This window comes from Panthera tigris, chromosome C1 (assembly GCF_018350195.1).
Source record: "Panthera tigris isolate Pti1 chromosome C1, P.tigris_Pti1_mat1.1, whole genome shotgun sequence".
Lineage (NCBI taxonomy): Eukaryota > Metazoa > Chordata > Mammalia > Carnivora > Felidae > Panthera > Panthera tigris.
Window position 1 is genome coordinate 22,264,964 of NC_056667.1, and position 13,609 is coordinate 22,278,572.

General features: G+C 56.0%; 1 long non-coding RNA gene across 1 annotated transcript; it reads left to right on the plus strand.

The window, feature by feature from the left end:
- The first annotated feature begins 6,717 nt into the window (after positions 1 to 6,717).
- Positions 6,718 to 12,331, plus strand: LOC122241164. Its single transcript, XR_006221160.1, has 4 exons — positions 6,718 to 6,766; positions 9,860 to 11,000; positions 11,413 to 11,651; positions 11,960 to 12,331. It is a non-coding gene; the product is annotated as an uncharacterized LOC122241164 (long non-coding RNA).
- Positions 12,332 to 13,609: the final 1,278 nt, after the last annotated feature.

Sequence of the window (13,609 nt, forward strand, 5' to 3'; positions counted from 1 at the left end):
TTCTGAGGCTCGCAACACCTCCGTTCCGTAAGTGCCTTCCAGAAAGCTTTCCCACCGTGCGTGCGAGTCCCTGTCTCACCGCACATTTACCAGCGTCGATCATTCTCTTTTTATTTAGTCTTCACTAATTCCGTGCACCCCAAATTCTATTTCGTTGTCACCTGGAGACACAGAGCCCTGGCCTGCGGCTTCTATTTCCCGGCAAGGTGACAATCAAATTATATTCGGGGGCTTCCGGCAAATGTCATGATGCAAGGCAGCCTATGGCAGGGTAGCCCCAGGCAGGGAGACAAAGGAGCTGGGTTCCCCGACTCTCCTCATTCACTGTGTGACCTGAGTATTGTATATTGCCCTCTCTGGGCCTTTCTTTATCAATCTCCTACAATAGCCTTCCGGCTGGTGTCCCTGCCTCCGATTCATCTAGCGGCCAGAACAGTGCCTGGCACAAAATATGAGCACAGCAAATATTGGCCGAAGACTGCACTGCCACGGTGACCTTTCCGAAAGGGAAATCTCCGCCATCTCATTATGCCGCCTCTAACCTTCCCGCAAGCATCCTAGCATTTTATTTACTTTTTCGGTCTTCTCATGAATTTCTGCTTCTCCTTAAGCATATGAAAAGACACAAGAGAGAAAAACGAGAAAAAAGCCAGAGAGGCTACAAAAGCATAACTTTTATTAAGCCCGTCAGGGGGCTGGGGCTGCAAGGCACCCAAGTGAACGGAAATCCACAGGATAACAGGACCCCTCCGAAGAGAGACAGAACGCAGAAACCATCACCGCCGGCAGAGCCACGGAGGGAGACGGGGCTGCCATCAGGTCAGGTAAGGAACAAACAGCTAACGGGTTTATGGATTCTTAAAGGCTGAATGTGGACCCCATGACAGCTTAGTATTCTTTCGAGCCCCAGACGCAAGGGGCGTTCACATTCATTCACAAGCCATTTCCTGGGGGAGCTCATTAGAGACTGGGGGCAGGACACGGGTCTGAGGCGGTCACCTGCAGGGGGCAGCTGGCAGGCACAGAAACCCTCCCATTACCCAGATCCTTCCCTCCTGTGAAGCTAAGCCTTAAAACGCTTCACTGGGGCAGGAACCTGTCACCCTCAGGACCTGGGCAGAGATCTGCTGCCTCTGGGGAAGAAGCAGAAGCAAAATCCTCATTCATTCATTCATTCATGCATGCCAGGGAAGCAGATTGTCTCCATCAGCAATCACCTTGGGGTTCTAGGCCCTCCAACCTGCTACGCAGCCTTGTGCAAGTGCCACACCTCGCAGCCTCAGTTTCTCCATCCGAACAGTGTGATGATGGGAGTAGCCCGGCGGTCCTCAGCTCTAGCTGCGGGGATCTCTTCTAGGCAAGATGGGGTGACAGGGACCGGATTTATCTTCCCGCCTGAAGTGACCAAAAAACAAAATTACGGAACAATGGCTTACGACAGCCTGGACATCAGGCAACGGAGAAGAGCGGGGAAACCCAGGAAGTGAGCCCCACAAGTGCCCTGGTTTCTAGCCATGAGAGAGCTGTCAGGCCCTGGGCCAGGAAGAAGGAACCCAGGTGGAGCCCAGTGGTGGGGGAGGGGGGGTGTCCCGGAGTCCAGGAGGTGGAGCTGAGGTTCTAGGAGACCATGGTGCCTCGGAAAGGAGAGACCTGAGCAGACAGGTCTGAAGAGCGTGCAGAAGGGGCTTGAAGGGGGAAAACCCAGCTGTCGACTGAGAGCCACTCCGGTCCCAGCCAAGAAATCTCAAAGCAAGATCCTAAAGATGCCACGTGAGTTTCAAGCTCCAGAACAAAGCTCAGGAATACTTACGGCAAAATAAAAGCATACCCAGCCCCCAGTGAGGTAACATCCACAATGTCCAGAAAGACGCCTGGGGTGACCGCGGTAACGTCGAAAAGGGAGGTTTCAGAGTAATCGATTTTACCAGAGGTGATGCTCCTATCGCGAATTCACCCAGAGGACCTACGCATCCTCAATGTTTACGCGTCCAACGGCGCTTCAAAATATGTGAGACAAAAATGATAGAACTGCGAGGAGAAACAGACGAAGGCACAGTGATAGTGAGAGGCTTTAACACCCTTTGTTCAGTAACTGCCAGAGCAGCCCGACAGAAAATTACATATACCATACGGAGAACTTGATTAACACCATCAACCAATCTGACCTACGTGACATAGAATATTCCACCAGGCAACAAGAGCGCACATTCTTTTCCCCGTGTGTATCTAAATATGGTACGTAGACAATATTCTGGGTCACAAAACAAGCTTCCACAAATTTAAGGGGCTCGAGTTGTGCAGAGCATGTTCTCTGGCCACAATAGAAATCAACTGGAAATCTGTAACTTAACAGGAAGAGTTCTTGAAAGATCTCCAAATATTTTCAAACCCAATAGCATACTTTGACGTAACCCGAAGTGTTAAAGAGTCAACCAAAGGGGGATTGGAAGGTGCTTTTCACCGGAAGGAAATGAAAACACAACGTATCAAAATCCGCGGGAGGCCGCTGACGCAGTTCTTAGGGGAAATTTATGGCACGAAACGCCTACATTTGAAAAGGAGAAATGTCTTGAATCAGTGACCTCAGCTTCCACTTTAAGAAACTGGAAACAGAAAAGCGAATTAAATCCCGTGTAGACAACAGAGAGGAAATAAGTATCGGGGTAGAAATCAGGGGAGAAAAGCAATAGAGAAAATTAATGAAACCGAAGGTGGTTCTTTGAGGAGATCAATAAAATTGATAAACTTCTAGCCACACTGATCAGGACACAAAAGAGGGGAGACACAAGTTATCAAGGTCAGAAATGAGAGAGGTGACAGCATAGATCCTACATACATTACGACCCTGGAATTCTTCTGCAAGTGGGATCTGTCTTTTTTCATTCATTTATTCGTTCATTCATTCGTTTATCCATTCATTCACATCAGTTTGGACTCATAGGTATTTCTTTTATACTTTGGGCTACAACCTAATACTAATTTACTTATTTTGTTGCTCAAAGTGTTCCAGCTCTGGTGACTGGGAGCTCTTTCCGTGGGTTCTCGTGTCCCTTGGATAGCTGCTCATCATTGTGAGATTTCTTTATTTTTCTTTTTTAGCACTTCCTTACTTTCTGGCACTGAAAGGTATGCCAGGCTTAGCTTGTCCATTTCCTGCCCTAGTTCTAGAATTATCCTTTTCTCCAAGGAGCCCTGGATTCTGTTAGGGGAGAGTTGTATGAGAAACCAAGATTTGGGTGCTAGGCATTCTCGTCGCTAAGGGGATGTCACTGCCTTGAGGCCGTCAGCTCACAGAGCAAGGAGGCACAGCTACACTAACTCATGCCTCTACACACGTGCATAAATATTTATATATGTAAACATCTGTATCTGCGTTCAGCTAAACACGAGTTCATGTGGAGGTTTCCAACTCTAATCCATGGCCACAGGGATCATTCCAGCCTTCTCCTTTTGTTTGCCTGGAAACTCCTATCCCGGCCGTGAGAAGCCTGGCTCCCACCCTCTGCCTATCCAAACACTAAGCATGTTCCTTCTCAGTGTATATGCATAAGCGACTTCAGCATTGTTAGCCCACACCGCCTGGGAAGCCACTCTGTCCACCAGAGCCCAGGGTTTCTGTGCATTCTGTCTGCTTTTGGTCTTAACAAGCTCCATTCATTTTCAAAGCTGCAGAGATCAGCACCTTTTACCTCCACCCCGCTTCCCCGAGGTTGCTCGATACATTTGTAACATGGCTTGGTTCTTTTGTCACAAACAGAATCCCATCCTGGGATCCCCTGGCCCCCTAGACAACGTTTTGAAATCTGCATACACTAACTAACGCTCATGCCTTCTACCGCAAAGTTTGACGGATTTTGACAAACGCGCGGTGTCACTTATCCACCGTTCTAGTAGCATGCAGGACGTTTTGCTGCCCTGAAAAACATCTTCTGTACTTGACCTCTTCCCCACGTCCCCATTTCCTGAAGCCCTTGCAACCGCCGCTCTGTTTACTGTCTCTGTCATTTTGCCGCTTCCAGAAGGTCATATAAATGTGACCTTTTCAGGTGGCCTTCTTTCCCTTAGCGATAAGCATTTACGATTCATCCGTGTGTCTGCACAGCTCGATGGCTCTTTTTTTTTTTTTTTTTTTTTTTTACCACTGATGAATTTTCCATTGTATGGACGTACCACAGGTTACTTATCCACTCCCCTATGGAAGGACATCTTGGTCGCTCTCGGCACTCGGCAATTAGGAACAAAGCTGCTGTAGGTGCTCACATGCAGGTTTTGGTGTGTTTGTGCATATGTTCAGAGTGACGACCTGGAAGCGTGGCTGCTGGATCGTCTGGGGAGACTGTGTTCAGTTTTGTAACAAACTGCCAAACCGTCTTCCAAAGTGCCTGTGCCACTTTGTATTCACACAGGCAGTGAGTGAGAATTCCCGTGGCTCTGCTTCCTCTCCAGCAATTAGCACTGTCTGGGTGGGATTTGAAAACAAATCTAGCTACAGGGGCCCCATTCCCCTGACTCTGTCTGCCTGAGGTCCCGCCCAGGGCCTCAGCACGGCTGAAAAGCCCCGGGAGGATTCCAACGTGGAGTCAGGCTTGAGAATCGCGGAGCTACACCCTCCACCTCAGGGTACCGATGGAGAAACTGAGGCCCTGGGGGCCTGAGTGCCTGGTGGGTCTGATCTTCCAGCTGAGAGGCTGGGAGGGGCTGTGTGATAGCCTGGTTAAGACTCCGGGCTCTAATCCTCTCATCAGCTGTGTGACCTTGGGCAAGTGCCTGCCCCTCTCTGAGCTCCTCCTCTGTGGAATGGGGAGGTTCACAGGACCTGCTGCACAGGTCGGGTGAGGATGAATTGGACCAATGAGTCCAAAGTGCTCAGCCCGGAGCTGGGCACACAGGGGGCGCCCGGGCACTAGGGGCCACTGTCACTGGGACTCTGGCCAAGTGCATTGGGCTGTGCCTGTGGCTCCACCCACACTGGGAGGCCGCACTCTGAGACTTTCCGGGACCACAGGGTCCTCCCTGCCCCCCTCCCCCCTCCCCCCTCTGTCTTCTCCTGGGGCGGCAGAGGCTCCGCCCGCTCCTCCCCACCCCTCCCTTTTCTTCTTCTGCTTAACAAACAGCTTCACTTAAAAAGCCATCTGGGAGGATGGATGGCACAGACACATTTTTGCAGAATAAGTTTTCAGGGAGAAGTGCCAAGAAATTAAAGGCACAGCACTTAGGATTCTACTCTTATGAGGCCCCATAACTCTGATTGTTGGAGGATTGTTTCTGTATTATACATCCATCCCTCACCCCTCACCCTGCCCAGTGCTCTGAGCTTTGTTCTCTCCAGTCTTTGGGGGACCTGCTCCCCCCTGCCTGGCTCCGCTGACTCCCTCCCTCAGGTGAACCCCGCTCTCTCTCACCAGGGAGGGGCTGCCGCTGGGGCTTTCCTCCCTGACTTCTTCCTTCCTGTGCGATCACTGCCCCACTTTCGGGAGCTGCCCACGGGGCCCGGGTGAAGGTTTGTCTACTTGTGGGGTCTCCCAGGGCAGATGAGGGGACAACAGGTGGAGGCCCTGAGAAGGAGGGATGCGTCCACCATTGGGATGCGTGGATGGCCCTGGGGAGCAGTAATGAACTCCCCGTCTCTGGAGGTGTGCACAGAGGACAGGTGAGCACAGAGACCTCGAAGGAGGCGAACTAGCCAAGAAGCTGAGAGCTTGGGTTTCCGAGACTAAGAGCTCTGGGCCGGGTGCTGACCGTGTTCAACCTTCAGCGACAACTTATACTCACAGAACCTCGGTTTCTTCATCTGGAAAAATCAGGCCAAGTAATAGTTTGCACTCCCCCGGGGTTGTCATGGAGACAAAAGGACATCCTGTGTGCAAAGCGCTGTGCACGGAGTGCACGTTGTCATTAGCGGGGAAGGAGGAGCTGGGTTGTGACACCTTGAACATTCTAATGTTCCATATTGTTGTAGTTTGTAGGCATCTGAGATTGTGAGATCCAATAATTCAATTATCCTGAGATTATAAGATTCCCTAGGACTCTAAGGCTTTCAGAAATTATGATTTTGTTATTTTTCTCATTGAAGGCTCCTTAGGAATCAAAGAGCTGTGTGATCCCCAGATTCCCATTCTAGAACCATCCCTCCACGGGCGAGTCTTGTCCCGGCCGCCGGCTGTCTGCTGCATCGGGAGCGTTTATCTCTGTCCTTCCTCACTTCACACCCTCCATCTTCATCCCCGGCCTGTTGCCACTTCTCTGGGGACCCCCTTTTGCTATCTGCACCCTTCCCCGCTGCTCTGTTTGCTCAGGCTCGCCAGGCCCCCAGCAGCATTGCTGAATCGCACACGCATCCTGGGCATACTGCCTCCTGCCCTCCCGCCCTTCCCATCAAACCCCATCTCTGCAACCTTCCTCCACCTTCAAGGCCAAAGTCAAAGGCAGACCTTCCATGAGGCTCTCCTCACCTCCCAGGGGAAATGAAATCCCCTGCTTCTGTGTTTTGTGCAGGTTCTGTTTAAATCACGATCAGCAGTTATCAGACTCGTTATTGGGCAGACCCACCACCCCTCCCCCCATGGCAGACCCACCTCCCTTCTCGAGGAAGGAAGCTGCGTGCTTCTGACTGCTCAGAGGCAGGACGCTGATTGGCCACTCTCTCTAGCGGGCTGGGTCAGCGCGTGGGAGGAAGGCGCTGGACCCGCTCCCCCCTGCCCCCTCCCCTCCCCCTGTCCCGGCCAGGAGGCCACTCAGCTCTGTGGACCCAGCCGGTGAAGCCGGGGTGAGTACCCCTGGTTCTCCCCCTCACCCCCCCACCCCGTCTTTCCCCTCCCCCAGCGTGAGCTCACCACACCCGCGGGCGCATCCCCGTCCAGGTGCTTACAACCCCGGGGCTCTATCTCCTGCCAGACCCTGGGCCGAGATCCACATTGTGAGTCTGTGATGTGCCCAGCAGGTCCCAAGTGTTGGACATACAGAGCCGAGCTAGACAAGCCGCCCGCCTCCTGCCCCTTCCTGTCCCGGGGCTCAGTCTCTGCCATCTGGGGGGCCACCACCCGGCCCTTGAGTTCAACCCTTCAGCTTCCTGTCAGACCTGCTCCCCCCACACCGTTCTCATCCCCGAGTTGCCCCCGCGGCACCTGCTCACCCAAGTCAGAGACAATGGGGCACCCCTGCCCCTGCCCCCCTCACACCCCAGGGACCACCCATTTTTATGTCTTCAAACCTCTGGATTCCACCCCCCGCCGCACCGCCCAGCCCATCTCAGGCCCCGTCATTTCTGGCCCAGATGTCCCCACGCCCTCCCCCTGGTCCGTCAGCCCCACCGCTGCCCCTCCGTCCATCCACCCCGCGACCCTGAGACCTGAGCGAGGGGGGCTCCCCTCACCCTCCTCCCGCGGCGCCTCTCCCGTCAAGACACAGGGGACAAGGTCTGGCGCCCACACCCCCCCAATTCCCTTCCTGACCGACCGGAGCCCGCGTGGACCCCATCCCTGGGTCTGCTGTCCCGAGGGTGAACCACGCGGCCTTTGTGCACACCGTCGAGAGCCGCGGAGTGCAGCCGTGTGTGGGGGTGCAGGGCTGGACCCGCCGGCCGGGGTGTCTGCGCGCTGCGGGCGAGATTGTGGAGGGAGGGGAGGGAGGGCTGGGTTGGGGGTCAGGGGCCCTTGGCCCCCGGGGTCAGCTTTCTCTGCTCCCCACATTCTAGTGCAGAGATCAAGAATTTGTTAGGTAGGAGGGTAAACTAATTTTACTTGACGGTTTGTTAGTTGATTTATAACTTCGATGTTCAGCCCACTGGTCTGGTTCTCGCTGGTTCTCTGGCTCCTGGCTGCTATGCACTGATACCCTGGCCTCCAGATAATGGTTATTCCACACAGGGCAGTCACACTGATCCCTGCCCAGCACTCTCCCTGCTTCCCAGGGCCTCAGGATGGCTTCTACATGCTGAGCCTGCTTCACACAACCTGTCGCCACGATCCTCCCCGCATCTCCATCATTCTCTTCATCTGGGCACCAAAATCACTCTGTGGAGACTACGCCACCTGTTTCCATGGCAATCAGAGCCCCCTGGCTGGGTTGAGCCCCACCCCTCCACCCCTCCACCCCCTTGCCCCGCTCTGGTCAGTGGGAAGGGACAGCCCGAGGGCCAGCTTTCCCATCCAGGGGATGTGCCCCTGTCCCAGAGGAGCAGGTAGGAGGTGGCCATCGTTACAGCCGGGCCTCAGGGGGAGTCAGCCGGGCTGTGAAATCTGTAACCAGGTGAGGATGTGTCAGGGTGGATACAGACCCAGGCGTCCACTGCCCTGCTTGGTGGTGGTGCAAATCAGGGAGGTTTTAGGACAGGGAGGTGGGTCCTTGTCCTTTCTCAACCTATGAGCTCCAATGCATCGTTCACATCATTCCCGCCCCCACCCCCACCCTGCCACCCCTTTCTGGTGCAGTCCTCATCCTGTTGGCTGTACTGGGCTTGCTGTGTGAGCCCCGTGACCACAGCCCCCCCCCCCCCCCCCCGCTGCAGCCTCTGCCTAAACCTGAACCCCAACCTGTGCCCTGGAGACTGTGCTACCTCGCTTTCCAGAGGGCCACCATCACTGAGAACTGGAGCTTTCACCCGCGACCCCCCACCCCACGTTCTCACCCCCTCCCAGCCCATCGAGCACCGAACCTCCCCGGGTGAACCCCCCCCCCCCACCCTCAGCCTTATTTCTCCTTCTCCTGTCCCTTGTCGCCATCTCTCCAGCCAAGGCTCTGGTCCACGCCCCCACTGCGCGCTCCGGAGGGACCTCCCGGTCTCTGGGCTCCATGGTGACAAGTGCCAAGGAGAAAAATAAAGCAGAAAGGGGCCTTCAAAAGTCTGGGGGTCACGGGCAGTGTGAAGGGGGTCCAGGAAGGCCTCCCCAGGAAGCTGATGTTTTCCCAAAGCCTTGGAGGGGTTGGAGGGAGCCATGTGGGTATCTGAGGAAGGGCAGTCCAGGCCGAGGAAGCAATGAGTGCGAACGCCTTCGCCTTCGGGTCTGGAGGTAAATACAGGCTCCAGATTTCCTCATTACCCTCCCTCATAGTAGCTTCCTGTAATCAGGCAGGTGCTTGGCCCCCTCCCCTCCCCTCCCCTCTCCTCTCCTCTCCTCACCTCTCCTCTCCTCTCCTCTCTTCTCCTTCCCTCTTCTCCTGCCCTCCCCTCTCCTCTTCTCCCCTCACCCCCCTTCCTTCCCTCTCTGGCCTGTCCCTTCTCCTCCCCTCTATTCCCCTCCCCTCCTCATTTCTTATCTCCTCCCCTCCCTCCCTTTCTTTTTCTTTCCTTCCCTTCTCTTCCCCTCCCCTCTGTCCTCTTTCCATCCCTTCTTTTCTCCTCTCTTCCCTTTCTCTCCCATCCCCTCCTACCTCTCTTATCCTCCCCTCCTCTCCCCTCCTCACCTCTTATCCTCCCCTCCCCTTCCCTCTTTCCCTTCTCCTTCCTTCTCCCCTCCCCTCATTTCCTCCCCTCTCATCTCCTCCCCTCCCTTTTCCTCCTCTTCTTAAACATGCTGCATAATCAGAACGAGTAATTACAACCCCCATCTCTGGCTCATGCCTCCTCAACTCGGGCTTGAAGAAGGAACTGTTTCATATTTAATCAGTATTAGTTCTGGAACGCTCTCAGGGGACCAGGCTCACTTCAGGGCTGTGTAGTTTAATTCTCAGTGAGGCTAATTAGATCAGGAAAAGAGCCTGGGCTGAGGCAGGTCTGCTGTGGGGTCGCCCACTAAACAAGCAGAGGCGGAGCCCCTCCTGCACCCACCCCTGCCCGCACCCACCCCACCCTGCCCACCCCGTGGGGCTCCATCTCGGCCCCCAGGGGAGCGCAGGCCCAGATCCTTCTCTCATCTTCCAGGACTGACGAATCTCTGGAAGGAAGGGGAGTAGCTGATGTTCAGACTGGGAGGCAGCCACCTCCGCTAGAGTCCCCCTCAGAAGCTTCCAGAGCCTCTCCCGCAAGGCAGGTGGTGAGGGACAGGTGGGGGCACCCACGGAGACTTCAGCGCTACCCCTTCTCCTTGTGAGGACAGTGTCTTCCTCCTCCTTCTCTGCTCAGTTTAGCCCGATTTCCACTGTCACCTCAAAATTGTGACACCAGGTCACAGATGTCCCTGGGCACCAGTCAATTTACACACGGGATTGCAAGCCTCGGAGGAGAACCTGCCAGAGGGTGTCATTACCTCCATTCCTCAGATGAGGAAATCGAGGCTTGGAAGGGAAACCCGCTGGCTGGCCCCCTCCCACTGGGCTGTGGGGCCGGAGGATGGGAACAGAGGCAGCAAAGCCTGAGTCCTGGCTTCTGAGCTCACCGGCTGGGTGAGCCTGGGGCCCAGTAGTGTCGCCGAGCACCGACTTCCTCCTCCCTGATTTCATTCCAATCCCACAGCAATGCCACGGTCTGGTGGTTACATTGTGTCCATTTTTGCAGAGGCGGACCCAAGGCTGGGGAGAGGAGGGGAGGGGAGGGGAGGGGAGAGCTTTGTTCATGTCTGAGCAGCTTGGGCTTAGTGGTGTGGGGGCCTGGCCAGTGTGCCTGGCACTGTTCTCCCCTGGGCCCATCTGCCTGCACTGTGCCCACTCAGTTGAGGGGAGCAGCCTGCCCTCCCCGGAGCTCCCCAGGGCAGATGGGTTTGCTCAGGGATAAGGCGCACCCTGTCATCAAACTCAGAGGTCAGGCCACCCGCACACATGAACTCCTATAACGTGCCGCCGTGTCGCAGACATGATGCCCTTCCTCCGTTGCCTCCTTTTCCCTCCTTTTCTGCCGAGGTGCACAGAACGGGAGCGGCTTCGTACGTTCTAGCAGCAAACTGCCTGGGACGGACTCCCGGCTGGGCCACGCACCTGCCCGTGCTGTGTGCTGGGAAGTAGACACTGACGGTCCGAGCCGCATCGAAGTGTGGAGAGGCTGGAACCGGAGAGGACACGTGACGCGCTCAGACCAGGGCTGCGAAAACAGCGACCATTCGTCACACAACAGCTGCTTCCTTATTTTGGTTTGGTTTGATTTCTGGGGTCCCCTGTGGAGGGCAGGCAAGCCCCCAAGTCCTTGGCCCCAGTTCCTGCACGGTGCACTGTGGGGGACGTGGCCTTGGTCTGGGAGTCAGGCGACTACCTCTAGGACAGCTGTGATGATCAAATATGTCCCCACCTGGGCTCCACACATAGTTCCTGTGGGTCCCTAGGCACGTTCTTCTCTCTGTGACCCTGACTCTTCGTCTTTCCACGGGAAAGCTGGAACGGAGAGGCCATCTCCAGGCTCCCCGCCGCCTCTAAGACCCCAGTGTACCAAGATCAGACTGAGCCCCCACCCACAGAGGAAGAAGAAAGCAGCAGGAAGAGAATCCACCCAGAAAAGAGGGGGCAGGGAATCCAACTCGTTATGCTACTGCTCTTTATCGTCCCCAGGTCACCTAACCCGGGGAGTGACCTTGATTCCAAAGCCCGTGTTCTTGACCGCTTCACCATGAACGCTACTGAACTTGGCTGTGAGCTTGGGCCTTCCGGATCCTATTTTCCAGAGGACAGAAACGAAGCCCAGGGGGGCAAGGTCACACAGCTACCGAGGGGTGCAGCCGGACTCCCACCATGTTGCCTTGACCCCCAATTCCAGATCCTTCCCCCCAGAGCCCTCTGCCTCACTTAATGTAAGCCAGCTGATATCTCCAGGTTGGGGTGGGGTGCGGTGGGTGTCCCATTAGCTACCTCCTGCCCCACCCCCATGGCTGTCCCAAGTGCCCACCCTCTTGGCAGGTGCCCATAGGCACGACGGGGCTCCCCTCTCCCAACATGAGTTTCCTCTCTCTCCTTCGGTCCTCATGCACCACATGCGCCATGTTCCCTGGCGAGGGGGGCGCTGGGAGGCGGGGTCTGCGAAGGCCACCCGTGTCCCCGGCTGCTGTTCCTACAGCCTGTGCTGCCAGGAGGTCTCACTGGCTTGCTCACTTTTTCTCAGCAGCTTTACTGATCCTTCTGTGCCTGGCCCTGGGCTGACCACGTGGCATCTAGAAATGACGGGCCGCGCCCCCTGCCTTGTCCCCCGGAGACTGCGATGATGACGTCACCATGGGATACCGCGGGAAGGCCCCGGTTCTGCGTGGATGGGGACCGGGTGGAAGGGGAGTGTCTTCTCCCTCAGATGCTCCGCTCCAGCCACAGCGCCAGGATCTCCGAGCTCTTGAGGGCCTCTGAGGAGGTTTAAGATCCGGAGAGAGTCATGCGGTTAAAATACGAACAGGAAATTGCGCCGCTGAAATTGATACGTACTGGGGAGTCTGGGTGGCTCAGTCGGTTGAGCGTCCGACTCTGGATGTCGGCTCAGGTCGTGGTCTCCTGGTTCGTGGGATCAAGCCCCGGGTCAGGCTCCGTGCTGACAGGGCAGAGCCTGCGTGGGATTCTCTCTCTCCCTCTCTCTTCCCTCCTTCGCATGCGCACCCTCTCTCTCTCTCTCCAAATAAATACCCTTAAAACGCAAAAAGAAATCGATACGTGTCAAAGAGTCACTTTCTGCTCTACTTGGCTCTCACATGTTACACATACATTGATTCGATGTGGGATCTGATCTAATATGTGTGATCTCATAGAAGACGGATCCTCCAAAGGTAAGAAGGTCTGCGGCTGGAAAGGTCGTAAGAGCGCGATGGCTGGGGGCGGGTGGGGAGGACAGAGACCTCGCGGAGGAGGGCCGCGTGGCTGGAAGGCTGCGGGGGCTTCTCCAGCAGACAGCAGGGCACTCCCGGCAGGGGAACAGCATGTGCAAAGGAGCAGCACCTGGCGGGGCCTGGTTTTCCTGAGGATCCCGGGCCCCTCACTGAGCCTGCAGCAGAAAGTGGGGTGGGGATGGCTGGGGGCGGGTGGGAGCACAGGTGTTCTTTCCTTTCTTGAGCCTCTCCCCATTCTGGAACCTTCTTCCCCATCACCGAGGCCCAGCTCCACCCTCATCCCAGAGCTGAGCCAGGTGGCCCCAAGCCCACCGGCTCTCCCCACTGACCACTCGACTCGGCTTGACTCTGAATGTCTGGTCCTGTGAAGCCACGTCTGCTCGTGTGGCTTTGGCATCAGAGGCCAAGGTGGAGTGGGGTGGGGCAGGGGAGGGGGAGGCCGGGGAGGGGGGGGTGGGGGTGGGGGGAGATAAAAAATGTAAAACACAAAACCAGTCCAGACTGTTTTCGCTGAATTTCTAGAAATAAGCCAATTTCTACTTCTCTTGCTCCCTCTCAGTGTTTTAGCTGAAACACTAAAGGAGCCCACGTGTCTCCTTTAGGGAAAGACAGCCGTTGAAAGCCTAATTTGGGAGTTACACGCATTCTCCTGCCCAGCCAGAAAAAGCCCTCAGGCTGGTGATGGGCGCCTTGCAAGCAAGCACCCAGCTCCCTGACCGCAGCTCCTCCCCTAGAGGCGAAGCAGGGGATTTACCGGTGCCGGAAAACCAATTAATGCCGTGGGACAGAGGACTGGCAGGCCACCGGGACTGCAGATGGGTAGGTGATCCGGGCTGTGGTCCTGCACTCGGCGGCCGGCGGGCGGCAGGGAGGAAGGCAGGGCGCCTGGAGAAGCCTCCAGCCCCTGGATCGGGGTAGCCGGTGCTCTAAGCTCCCTCCCGATC